Source organism: Ceratotherium simum, chromosome 3 (genome assembly GCF_057802395.1).
Source record: "Ceratotherium simum simum isolate JZ-2026a chromosome 3, ASM5780239v1, whole genome shotgun sequence".
NCBI lineage: Eukaryota > Metazoa > Chordata > Mammalia > Perissodactyla > Rhinocerotidae > Ceratotherium > Ceratotherium simum.
The window spans coordinates 68,717,070-68,730,771 of record NC_141902.1 but is presented as its reverse complement, the minus strand read 5'-3'; positions in this window follow the sequence as shown (position 1 = coordinate 68,730,771).

The window sequence follows — 13,702 nt, the reverse complement described above, 5'->3', positions numbered from 1 at the left end:
TTTTATCAATTCTATTTTACTTTTCTTTCTAAGTCATTAATTTTACACTTTCTTTATTCTTCTCTCTTACTTTTCTGAGAGTATTTTATTGTCTTTCCAGCTTCTTGAACTGAATACTCAGAATTTTTTTTTCAGTAATTCTTATAATTATCTGTTTGAATGTAAGCTCCACAAAGAGAAATTTTCTCTCTTTGGGTCACTGCTCTACCCCCACCTAGAGCAGTATTGGCCTAAAACAGGCACTCAGACAATCTTTGTGGAATGAATGAATGAATGAGTTACTGACTTTATACAAAAAGAGTTTAAGTTAATGACCACTGCTATGAGGAAACCTTCAGTCACATTATCTGGGTTTTGATATGAAATATTCTCGTTGTTAGTAATTTCAGACAGTTTGTAGTAATGTAATTTTTATTTTTCAGTTTAACTTGTGCTATGTAGAGCAATGTTTGAAAATTTCTAAATGGTTAGACTTGAGGTGAAGGCGTTCTCTTTTGTTGTTTATTTCTAGATTTATTACATTGTGATCAGGGAAGATGGTCCACGTGATTTCTACTTTTTGGTTACTGAGATCTTTGTGGCCTGGAATGTTGCCAATTTTTGTTACTGATCCGTGCGAATCTGAAAAGAAAACAGAGGCGCCAGGCCAATGGCGCAGTGGTTAAGTGCGCGTGCTCCACTTCAGCGGCTGGGGATTCGCAGGTTCAAATCCCCGGCACGCACCGCCACACTGCCTGTCAAGCCAGGCTGTGGCTGCATCCCACACAGAGGAAAATGCGCACAGATGTCAGCCCAGGGCCGACCTTCCTCAACAAAAAGAGAGGAGGATTGGCATCCGATGTTAGCTCAGGGCTGATCTTCCCCGCAAAAAAAAAAAAGGAAAAAGAAAAAGAAAAGAAAACAGTTTGCCTTTGGGCTACACAGAAGCATGTTAAATTTGATATTCAAACCTTCTCTTTCCTCTACTATTTGATTCTGGGTTATGATAAATCCTCCCACTATGACTATGGTTTGGTTCAAGTCCCTTTTTATTTCACATCTTCTTGGCAGACTGTATCTTTTATTGGAAGAAAATTATGTTCTTTGTCTTGTTTAATGCATCTTGCCTTAAATTCTACTTTGTCTGATATGAGTAGATCCTACACTGCTTTCTTTTTGTGAGCATTTGCCTGGGACATCTTTGCCAGACCTTTAATGTTAATCTTTGTCATGTTGTTTTAAGTGAGTATTTTGTAACTGGTGTATAACTGGATTTGTCTGTGGGAGTGTATACAAGAATATGTGTGTGCATGCCCAATATTAGGGTCTTTATCTTTAATGAAGGAATTTAACTAAGTCACGGATACACTGTAACAATGAAATGTTAGGTCTTCCCACCATTTAATTTCATGTTTTCTGTTTATTATTCTTTCTCAATATTTTTTTCCCTTTTCTGAATTTTTTAGGTTGGCGAAGTGTTGTTTATTCCTTGTTTTTCCTCTTGTGGTTTTTAAGTTCCATATCCCATATCCATATTATTAGTGCTTATCTTTAAATTATTAGCAAATGTATTTGAACATATAATTTCCTATTTACATTAAGAATCAAATAGAATATAATTTACCCATTGAATCAGACAAGTCTGTTGTAAGAGATAGATACCCAGCTCAAATTGGCTTAAGAAAGTGATTTTTATAACTGAGGAGCCAGAGGTCCAGTCTAAGTTGAGACGCCAGCTTTTCAGAGTTGTCTAGGAACGCTAACTGCTAGCCCCTGGTGGCCTGGGGGAAAACTGAACTTCGCTGCCAAGGTAAGGGAGCCCTCAGTGAATGTTCAGCTCGTCACCAGGCAACCTGAGGTTTCATAGTCATCTGCTGGGTAATCTCACTTTGTCTCTTCATGTCCTTATGTTTTCTACCCCCTACGATAATTTAATGAGCACTGAGAATGTTTGTTCTTTCAGTTTTGTAGAATTCCTCTCCAAAATCTTTTTTAGGAATTGGCTCTTTAACTACTTTCTCTATTTCTTTTATTAAGATTTGTCCGTTTAGACTTTCTATCTCTTCTGGAGCCAGTTTTGATAAACAACGTATTCCTAGAAAAATCATGATTTCAGCTAGATTTTTCAAATTTATTTACATAGAGTTATGCAGAGGAACCCCTTATAATTTTTAAATTCCCTCAGTTTCAAAGGTAATTCTCACTTGCCTTTCTTGTTTGGCTATTTGTGCTTTCTCATGCATGATCCTCTGTCTCATTCTCTGATCCATAGATGGCTGTCAGTGCTCAGGGCAACCGTGGACGTCACTTGCTGAAGATGACAGAGCTTCTTTCATCCTGGGTCTCTGGGAGACTGTGGGCAGCAAAATCTCCACCTCACTCCATCCCCCACAATGACTCCACATGAACAAAAAACAAACTATCGTGTAAAGCCACTGATATTTTTGGGATTTACCTATTACAACACCTTATCTAATATAAACGTTTTCTTCTATTATTTTTATAATTTCATTTTTACAATTAAAATCCATCTGGAATTAGTTTTAGAACAAGAAGTACCATGGAAAGCCATCTTTTTTTTCGATATGTGGTCAGTTGTACCAAAACAATTTATTGAATGATAGCTTTCCCCTTCTGATTTAAAATACCACCTTTATCTGAAACTAAATTCTTATATTATTTCTGTCCATTTTTGAGGTCTTAATTTTGTTCTTTTATTGAGTCTGTTGATATGCCAGGACCAAACACTGCTGGTCGTGATTGTTCTTTAACAAGTTTTCCTTGAGACGTAGTGTACTATTTTCAGTCTGTGAATTCAAGTCTTCCCTTATCTTAGGAATGTTTTGCTCTCACTTTCTTGAGATCTTTGGTCTCTCCCGGTCCCTTTTTGCATTTCCAGCATTCTTCTTCTGGATGCTTCTAAACTGACCCTCCTTTAGGCAGTCACGTTTGTAATTTCTGAATTCTCTTTCTCTTTCCTAGCAGCTGCTCTAGTTTTGTCTATGTGACATCCTCTTGAATCTCTCAAAAAATGCATCTCAGAATTTTTACAAAGTTATTGGCTGAACTCTGTCCTTTTCCCTGGATGCCTTCTCTTCTGATTTCTCACCCCTCTTTTGAGCTTCTCTTCCTCTTCCTCTTCATATTCTGGGGATTTATTGTTGTAGCTAACATTTGATTTCTCTGATTTATAAATGAAAGTCTAGATCCTCCCTCTCCAAAATGAATTCTACAGCACACTAGTTCCCTCAAAAAGGATTATAAGGAAAACAGTTCAGTGGTTTAATATGCGTGGGAAATGATGAGTTAAACAAAAATGTTTAAAAATTACTGTAGAAACACCACCAAATAATGGTGAGGATATGGAGCAACAGAAACTCGCATACCTTTCTAGGGGGGAGTGTAAACTGGTACTTTGGGAAACAGTTTGGCAGTTTGCATACACCTGCAAATTCCATTCCTAGGTATAACCAGCCAGGAAAAGTGTGAAACACATGTTCACAGAAAGTCTAGTACAGACGTGTTCATGGCAGCTTTGTTCAAGCAAAACCTGGAAAACCCTAAATATTTACCAGCAGGAAAATAGATTAACAAACTGTAATAAATATATGCTTACAGTGGAATACTCCTAACAATGAAAAGGACTACTGACACAGGCAACAATATGGATGAATTTTGCAGATATTATGCTGAGTAAAAGAAGCCAGACACCAAAGAGCACATATTGGATGAGAATCCATTTATATAAAGCTTTAAAACAGGCAAAACTAATTGACTGTTAGAGAAGTCATAACGTGGTTGCCTCTGGGGTAGGAGTGGGGATGATAGGAAAGGGGCGTGAAGGAACTTTCTGGGGCAAAGAAAATGTTCTAAATCTTGATACGATTGTGGGTTATATGGGTGTGATCTTTTGTCAAAATTCACTGAACTGCACACTTGAGATCTGTAACTGCACTGAATGAAAATTATACAATAAAAGTTACCTCAAGACTTCTCAGAACCTTTAATAAGCTAAGACATATTATGAATGTCAAGAGGGGGGTGTAGCACACAGGCTTTCCTGACCTAATTTGAGCCTTGTTGGAGGGGGGCTGGGCAGGAAGTGTTCCCTTCCACGTGCATGAACTGGGAGCAAATGGCCATGCAGGGGCAGGAGCCACAGGATTCCTTGTGCCTTGTGTCCCAGGTCTCATGAAGTACCGTTCTCACAGAAAGGCTGGCGCCTGGGAGGGGTGGGTCCCTGTGCACCACTCCAGCAGAGTCCAGGCCGTGTCCCCTGCTCTCCACCGACCACTCCTATAGTTTCTACTAATGGGACCTCAGGGTGTCCACGAAGTGACTAGGCTGTAATAGCCAATAGCAGTAGAGAGGAAATTTCTCGCATGGCAGGAGCTGCCACTGCTGGGCCAAGACCCTCTCCTGCTTTCCCTCTGTTGTGGTTGTGGGGTCCTACCCCTTCTGTCCTGTGCGGCCTCCCAGACCCTTCACTGACTCAGCACGCAGTCCTAATCCAGTGAAGCCTGGGAACAAAGGCCGGGCTGGATGCAGCTCCAGAGGCCTCCGCTGGCCCCTTAGCCCAGCCATGTTGCCCAGAGCTGGGGGGCTCCCTGGACTCTGGTGGGAAAACCGGTCCCGAGATTGTCTGAGTGGGTCACAGGCTGTGTAGCACCAATGGGCTTCTCCTTTTGCCTGTTCTCAGCTGTTTCTCAGCTTCTAGAAATCCCTCAGAATGATTACTCTGTCAATGGTACCCTTTGCTGTTTTCCAATAATGCTAAAGGGACATTCTTATTTTTCTCTTTCTTCCTTCTATGCAAATGGAGCAGAGCAGACAATTATGAATGAATCACGGTGTGTGTACGTGTGTGAGTGTGTGAGTGTTTGTGAATGTCTGTGCAGCCTGAGCCCAGGCAAGGGGAAGAGGCTGGAGGAGGGGTGGGAGAAGGAGGGTGGGTGGGTAGCCAGGCAGGCGGTTGACAGTTGGCCCCAGGAAAGGTCCTTGCTGCATTCGGGAATGACATTGCTGTGTGGTGGGGCTGACAGATGCTCCGTGGGAGATTAGGAAATAAGTCTGCATCTCCCCTGGGCCCTGATACCATCAGCGGTTAAGAGGCCTGTCTGATTTCATTACAAATCTTCCATTCCTGGGGCTTATAGCTCAGCCTCCAGAGTCACAGGTGTGGGAGGACAGCAGGCCACAGCAAGGGCGTTTTGCTTTTAATTGTGGCCATTAATCTGGCATCAACAGCTGGTCTATCCCGCAGGAGAAGGGTGGGAGCAGTGACAGGAAACCCATCAATTGGGAACCAGTTGACCCTGATGCTTTGCTCTCCAACAAGTGAGGAGAGAGAGGAAAAAGCTTCTTTTTCTTTTATTTATTATTATTTTTTAAATATTTATTTATTGTGTGCGTGTGTGCGCGCACGCACAAGGAAGATCAGGCCTGAGCTAACATCCATGCCAATCCCCCTCTTTTTGCTGAGGGAAGACTGGCCCTGGGCTAACATCCGTGCCCATCTTCCTCCACTTTACATGGGACGCCGCCACAGCACGGCCTGACAAGCGGTGTGTCGGTGCGCGCCCGGGATCCGAACGCGGGCCACCAGCAGTGGAGCGCACGCACTTAACTGCTACGCCACGGAGCCGGCCTGGAAAAAGCTTCTTAATCTTGCTTTTCAGGACCCACTTTCCCGGCCTCTTGGGGAAAGATCTAGGTTTGCTCTCCCCAGATTTTGTGGGGCTTTTCCAGAGCTGGTAGATGACCAGTTCCCAAGCCACGTTCCTCTTATTTTCCCAGGCACAGGGCCACTGTGGTGGGTAGTGGCACCTTCCTGGTGCCAGCCCCTGCCCCAATGTCAGCGTATGTCCCGGTGAGAAGGGTGGGGTGGGAATACTTACCAGGGGCCAGGGAAGCATCTGGAACAGCCCAGTGAGGAGCAGGGCAGAGTGGGGAGAGGGCCCAGAGCCAGACCGGGTGGAGACAGAGATAAGGCCATCATGGCCACAAAATGGGAAGGTGGGCCAGACAGCATATGTGTGTGTGTGTGTGTGTGTGTGTGTGTGTGTGTGTGTGTGTGTCTGAGATGGGGAGAACAGACAGAATTTTATCCTGGCAAATTCCATCCCATCTGTACCCATCCACAACCCTCAGCTGGAGCTACCACGGGAACAGCTCTGGCAGGCCTCGAGTGCAAGCCAGAGGCGGAGGCCTGCCCCCGGAGCTTGCCAGCATCAGACAGTGCCCAGGGGCAGAGAGGAGCAAAAAGAAGGCAGGGAGATGCCCCATGGGGTTGGAGGGGAGGTAGGCAGACTGAGGCCTTGAAGGGTGAACAGAATCCTGACAGGCAGAGATAGGGTGGGTGTGTGGATGGGGAAGGGGATGCTGCTAGGGCTCCCAACAAAGAAACTACTCAAGGGTTTCTGAGAGGAGGGGACCTAGTAAAAAAAGAGGCTCCACTAACGGCGAACTTGATTCCTGAGTGGCAGGCCTGGGGTCCAGTTTCTGGGGTTAGTGGCTGCCACTGTGAGGATACTTTTCTGAGGGTGGCTCTGTGTCCTCAGAGCACCTCAGCCTGGAGAGAGCCAGGAGCAAGGCCGGGGCAGCCATTATCACAACAGCCATTAACTACTGTTGATGGGCCAGGACCCCAGTGACCCCATGGAAGCCCTGGGAGGGCCCTGATGGAGACACGGCCGGTCAGTTGCTGAGGCTTGGAGAGGAGAAGGACTCACCCATGGTCACACAGGGAGTAAGTGTGTTTGAGCCCAGGCCCTTCTTGCTATACTGTGGGGCCTTCAAGAAGGAAGCCCAGCCTAGACTTCTCACCTCCTCCCACCAGACAGGAGGGGCCCGGGCACCGGTCAGGGAGGGAACAAAATGCTGAGGTCTGGGGCCTCGGTGCTGCTGGGGAATGCTCTTTGGTGCTAGGAAGCTCTTTTGATTTCTCAAAGGAAAACCTAGACTCTTGTTACCTGTTACAATGGATAATTTTGGATAAAGAGTGAATTAAGCCCCATCTAAGTGTGGAGCACACATTTATTTGGGGTAGGTCAGAGGGGCCCTGACTCAGCCTGGGAGAGCTGCCACTCTCCCACTTCCCAAGCTTAGTGACCTCGGGTAAGTCACTGACCATCTCTACGCCCAGGTTTCCTCACCAGTGAAATGGAGTAAGAACAGGACCCACCTCACAGTGTCGTCCTGAAGATCAAATGCATTGAGCAGGCAGAGCACACATCACGGTATCTGGCTGAAGGAAGCTGCTCAACGTGAGCTGGTGCTGCTATCGTAAGTCTCATCACGCCCCAGCACCATTCAGAGGAAGAACAAACCGTTCAGTTGCCAAGGAGCTTGTCCAAAAGGGAGGGCATCACTCCCCCCTTCCTCCTCACCTGCTCCCTCCTGGGGCTTCCTCCAGAGACCTGGCCTCCTAGGCAGCTGCTCAAGCCAGGAACTTGACTCTACCTCAGGGATATTTCCAGGATCTGACCCTGCTCTTCTGTCTCATGGCAATGAGTTGAGCTGGGGGGCTCCCAGTCTCTCTCACCTGGCTCTCCCTGCCCCTAGATTCCCCCTGTGGACCCTCCCCCACTGCAGCAGCTGGAGGGATCTTTCCTATAGTGCAAATCTGAACACGTCCTGCCTCTTAGAGCCTCCTGTGGATCCCACGTTTGCCAGAACAAACTTGGCTTTGCATACGCTATTGCTCTGTCTGGAATGCTCTTCTCCACACTTTGTCCACCTGGTGAACTCCTATTTATCGTTTAGAACCCAGTACAGACACACTTCCTCTTGAAGGCTTCCCAGACTGCCCTTCCTCCCCACAAGTCCAAGGCAATATACCTGGTCCCTCACATTGTCTTCTATGTTGTGCGGACCCCCCACATCAGTTTACACAACCATCACTGTCACTATTGTGCAATCTCATTGAGGACCGTGGAGCTATCTCCACCCTCACACCTAACCCAGGGTCTGGCTCATGTCAGTTTTGGTTGAACCAAACTGAATTTTTTACTAGTCAACGACTCCTTGGGCTGTAGATGTTACTGTACAAGGGCCACGCTGTGTGGCCTTGGACATGCCCCTTCCCTCTCTGGGCTGCAGTTTCCACATCACTATAATAAGGAAGCTGCCAGGGTCTCTTGGCTATTCTGAGTTTCTGTAACTCCCTGGGGCCTGCCTGCCTGCTCCAGGTGTGGACAAAAAGCTTAGGGGTCTCAGCTGCCTGGCAGACCACCTGCCCCTCTGGTCGGCTGTGCCCACGGGAATCAGCAACTTCATCTCCCTGGAACCAGGTGACTAGTATTCTTGGGAAACAAAGGCATGTTTGCAGAACTTAAAACTTCTTTCTTTTCCCAAGAGAAACAGAGAAACCTCATTAAGCCAAGACGAGAGAACTGGGTTATCGGAGAAGAGGGAGAATCCCCCTTTGCCCTTTCCCTTAAGGTTTTTCTGGCTGGCCAAATAATTAACAAGACAGGTTAGCAGGAGAAAATAATACCAAGTTTAATAACATGTATACATGAGAGAAACTAGGGAAACTGAGTTTCTCAACACAATAGCAGAGATTCTCGTCTTAAATACCATCTTCAGCCAAAGACAAAGGAGGATGTTGGGGGTGGCAGGAGTCAGTTACGACAGATTACCAGAAAAGCACAGTAAACAGGGGTAAGGTTATCATGCAGATTTAAGGCCTCACCTTTCACATTGATAAGTTTCTAGAGATGAGGTCATCCCCCCTCTTCCCAATACAGAGAGGGAGATACATTCACAAATGGAGATTTCCCTTATAAATGTAAATGTTTGTCTGGCAACTCCTAGCAGGGCCACCTAGAGAATGTGACCGGGAAGAGACAGAATTTTTGTTAAGAGGGGCCCGTTGGTGCCTTTCCTATTGTAACATCTATTTTACATTATATTACAGCCATCAGATAGTAACTCCTTCCTGGAAGAGGTCTTCTATGTTAAATTCTTTAGGCAGTTAGTGGGGGAGGTCAAATGTCCGTCAGAGAAAACAATCAAAGTAAAGAGACATATTTCAGCATGGCCAAATCTTGATCTCACACAGGGTCATGCCCTGATGATGCCGACCAGGGGCTGCCACTTGGCCCTGATCGTGAGTGAAGCAGGCTATTAAATCTCAGATATAAGAAATAATCTGCTCCCCGCACTCGCCTGATCACTTTATTAGCACAAAAGATAAATTTAAACCACAGACTCATGGCAAAAAGAAATAAGTCCTCACTCTCCTCCTAATTAAATCCAAAGAAACCAGCTAGATCCAAGGACACTCGGCCCGCTCAATTAATTAACATTTATTACAATTAGAAAACAATCTAATTCAATTAAAATGTTTCCACAAAAGTGGTTTAATGACTTTCCCAAAAATAAAGTACGTTCGACCGGAGCATTTATTATGCCAAGGCACAGTGTCATGAGGGAAGCTGACATGACAGCCCTGATGTGGGCAGCAGGCTCTGAGGAAGGGCGAGGACAGGGCGATTGAGGGTCTGAGCCCCTTGTCAATGGAGGGGGAGGCGCCTCTGGACACAGTGACCCTCTAATGAGCAAGCAGGCCCAGAGCCTGAGGGGCTGTCCACAGCCTCTTTCATCCTGACCCCCACTGCCTACTGCAGCCCCCCTTCCCTCTCAGAAGCTCAGCACCGTGCCTGGCACCCCCCAGTAAAGAGTCAAGATTGGGTAGAGAATTGAGAGGCAGGCTTGGATTCAGCGGCCTGGGCCCAGTTCTGTCTCTGATGCGCTGTCACCTTGGGCAGGTAGGAGATGTTCACAGAGAGGACTGTTGCAGGGCTTTCTGAAATTGAGCCGGGAGATCTTTGGAAAGGTGGAGAACGGCCATTTAAAAGCTGTAAGCAGCCACTATGGAAAACAGTATGGAGATTCCTCAAAAAATTAGGAATAGAACTACCATACAATCCAGCTATTCCACTGCTGAGTATTTATCCAAAGATCATGAAAACACGAATGCGTAAAGATATATGCACCCCTATGTTCATTGCGGCATTATTTACAATAGCTAAGACTTGGAAGCAACCTAGGAGCCCATCAAGGGATGAATAGATAAAGAAGATGTGGCATATATACATAATGGAATATCACTCAGCCATAAAAAAAGATGAAATCTTGCCATTTGAGACAACATGGATGGACCTTGAGGGTATTATGCTAAGCGAAATAAGTCAGAGGGAGAAAGTCAAATACCATATGATCTCACTCATAAATAGAAGATAAAAACAACAACAAACACATAGAGACAGAGATTGGATTGGTGGTTACCAGAGGGGAAGGGGAGAGGGAGGAGGGCGAAAGAGGTGATTTGCACATGTGTGTGGTGATGGATTGTAGTTAGTCTTTGGGTGGTGAACATGATATAATCTATACAGACATCGAAATATAATGATGTACACCTGAAATTTATATAATGCTGTTGTGGGGCATCAAAATTTGGCCACTCCAAAATATATCTCTTTACCTTGATTATTTTCTCTGATGGACATTTGACCTCCCCCACTAACTGCCTAAAGGAATTTAACTCTGGGTATGGACAGACTGGCAGGGTCCTTGCTAAGACCCTTCTTATCAAAGTTCTGTTTACCAAACATTTACATTTGTAAAGGTATCTCCCTCTCTGTACTGGGAAGCGGGGTGGGGGGGGTGGGGGGGTGGTGGGGGGGGTGACCTCATCTCTGGAAACTCTTATCAGTCTGGAAGGAGAGGACTTAAATCTGCACACCCTTGATTGCGGTGCTTTCCAGTGACCCCCACAGCTGTCTCCTCCCCTGCCCCCAACATCCTCCTTTGTCTTTATCTAAATCTAGTTAAGGTGAAAAACCTCCGCCATTTGTTGAGAAACTCAGTTTCCCTGGTTTCTCCCATATATACATGTTACTAAACTTTGTTTTATTTTCTCCTGCTAACCTGTCTTTTAATTATTTGGCCAGCCGTAAGAACCTGAAGGGAAAGGGCGGAGGGGGATTCTCCCTCTTCCCCAACACTAAAAACCAAGGTTACCTCAATAAAAATAAATAAATAAAAGCTGCAAGCAGTTTTCTGACTCTCAGGAGGCAGAGATTTGAATTTGCAGTGCCTTTGTCCAGCAAAAATTCCTTGATGCGTCCTTAGTTATAAAAACAGAAAGCACATACTCAGAGTTTGTCCTTTTGAGCTAACAATACTTGAGCACGTACTATCGCCAGGCAGAGGGCTAAACACATTTGCTGAACTACGTTCTTTAATTCCCACGATGACCCTGTGAGGTAGGAATCTCCACTGAAACCCAGGCTCAGAGAGTTCCTGAGACATGTGGTTAGCTAGAGGTGCACCCTGGGGAGACGGGGGCCTCTGATTCACTGGACTTGGGTGGGGCCTCAGAGTGTGTCCTCTTGAAAAGCTCCCTGGTGACTCTGGTGCTCCGACCTTGAAGATGTGAAATCCCTACACCCACCCAGTCTACTGGGGTCACAACTTGCCTGACACCCTAGTTCAGCTGTGGCCTCAGAAAAAGGACAGGATAAATTAAGCCCCTTTCTGATTCAATTGCACCTACATTGTCTGAACCACACACACTGTTACCGGCATTGAGTATAAGCTTTAAAAAGACCTTTGTTAACTTGATAGGCAGAAAATGGGATGCCAACAATATGATGATAATTCAAAAAGAAAAAGGCAGAGAAAACAACACTTGCAGGATACACAGCAGAAGTTAGTGATGGTCACTTGTGGACGGTGACCTAGTGGGTCAATTTTATTTTCCAGATTTTCTACCATAAACATACATCGCTTTTATAATCAGAGAAAGCTATTAAAATGGTTTTTAGATATGCTGTCAGTTTTTCATTTCTCTTATTTCTAGCAAGGTTAAACTTTTGGATTCTTCTGTGACTTGTCTGTTCTCGTCTCCCTATTGGCATTCTATGTTCTTAATGATTTTTATAAGCTCTTTGTAACTAAAGATTTTAACCCAAGGTCCATTATATTTGTCGAAACAGTTTTCCCGGCTGCTTATTTACTTTTCAATTTTGTTTCTAATGTTTTCAGTGGACAAAGGTTTATCATCTTTATGTGGCCAAACCTATTGATCTTTCCCTTTCAGATTCCTCTCATTGTTTTTTAACTTAGAAAGTCCTTTACCAAAAAGAGATAAAACAGATATTGACTTAGCATTCTTCCTAGTTCTTAGGGTTTCTTTTCTTTTTTCTGTCCTTTGTGGTATGTAGCTCTTTGTTTGATCTGTTTGGATTTATTTTGGTTTACAGTGTGCAGATTAAATATTTTCCAAATAGCTAACCAATTGTACCAGCACATTTTATTGGTAAGAACTTTCTATCCTTCCCATATGGTAGTCTTACTTACTTACTCCTTTATTACAATTTTATAGATATTTTGTGTTTGGGTTACCTATTCTGTTACCTTGACTTGTTTTTTCTTGTACCTGTATCACACTGTTTTATTGATCATGGCTTTTTCATATGCATAAAGAGCCTCTTAATTTCAACAATTTCTGGGTTTCTTTCACCTATTCATTCTTTCAAGTGACTCTGAGAATCATTTTGGTTTATTTTTTTTCGGGAGGAATTTCAGCCCTGAGCTAACATCCGCTGCCAATCCTCCTTTTTTTGCCAAGGAATATTGGCCCTGGGCTAACATCTGTGCCCATCTTCCTCCACTTTATATGGGATGCCGCCATAGCATGGCTTGACAAGCGGTGCATCGGTGCAGGCCTGCGATCCGACCCGGCGAACCCCAGGCTACGGCAGCAGAGCGCGCACACTTAACCACTACGCCACTGGGCCAGCCCACTCTGAGAACTATTTTGTAAAGGTCAAAAAAAAAAGCCCCATTGAGGTTTTTAATTTGAATTTCATTAAAATATTTGAGAAGACAACTCGGTCTTTCTACCCACCCTGATGGCTCATCTCTCCATCTATGCATCTCCTTTAGTAGTTCTCTGGAGAGCTTTGTAGTTTCTCATATTTCATTGGTTAGCCATTCCCACAACTATGTGACTGGATGCCCAGAGAAATAGAAACAATAATAAATTTACACATCTATGTTATATAATACTATTATTTTTAGTGAGAGAAGCTGCCTTTTAAGAAGTGCTATGACCACGAGGTCTACTAGGGTTGGCCCTTAAGTGAGCTAAGTGAGAAAAGCACTTTGCAGAGTGTGGTACATATCGTACAGGTGTGTGTGTGTGCGTGTGTGTGCTGGGTGTATCTGCACGAGCATGGAGCATGGGGGTGAGTGCTTTACAATCCTGATTACCACGACAATGTGGGAATGGAGTGGGGTGGATGAATGGCAGGCAGATTATTAACCAAAAAAAAAAGGAAGGAAGGAAGGAAAAGAAAGTTGCCAAAGTAACCAGTTATCGCTACAGTGACTGGTGGTCACTGAGTTGCCTTTTTAGTTCCAGAAGCAGTCCTGGGAGGCCCCCTGGGAGGCATCTGCTGGGTGGGTGGAGCTGGGGTTTACTAGTTGGACCAATTGAGCCCCTCCTCATCTGCAGAGGTGGGGTGGATGGAGGCAAGTTGGCTCTGGGGCCTCTTGAGCAGGCTGCTCCCGAAGGCAGGCAGCGTCTCCCTCTCCTTAGCTGATGCCCTGTTCCTGGCCAGCCGGCCTACAGAGAGCCAGGGATCTGACTGCTCAGCCTGGTGGGCCCCTCTGGATTCGCTCCCTTCCCCATCCCCACTCTGCCTACATC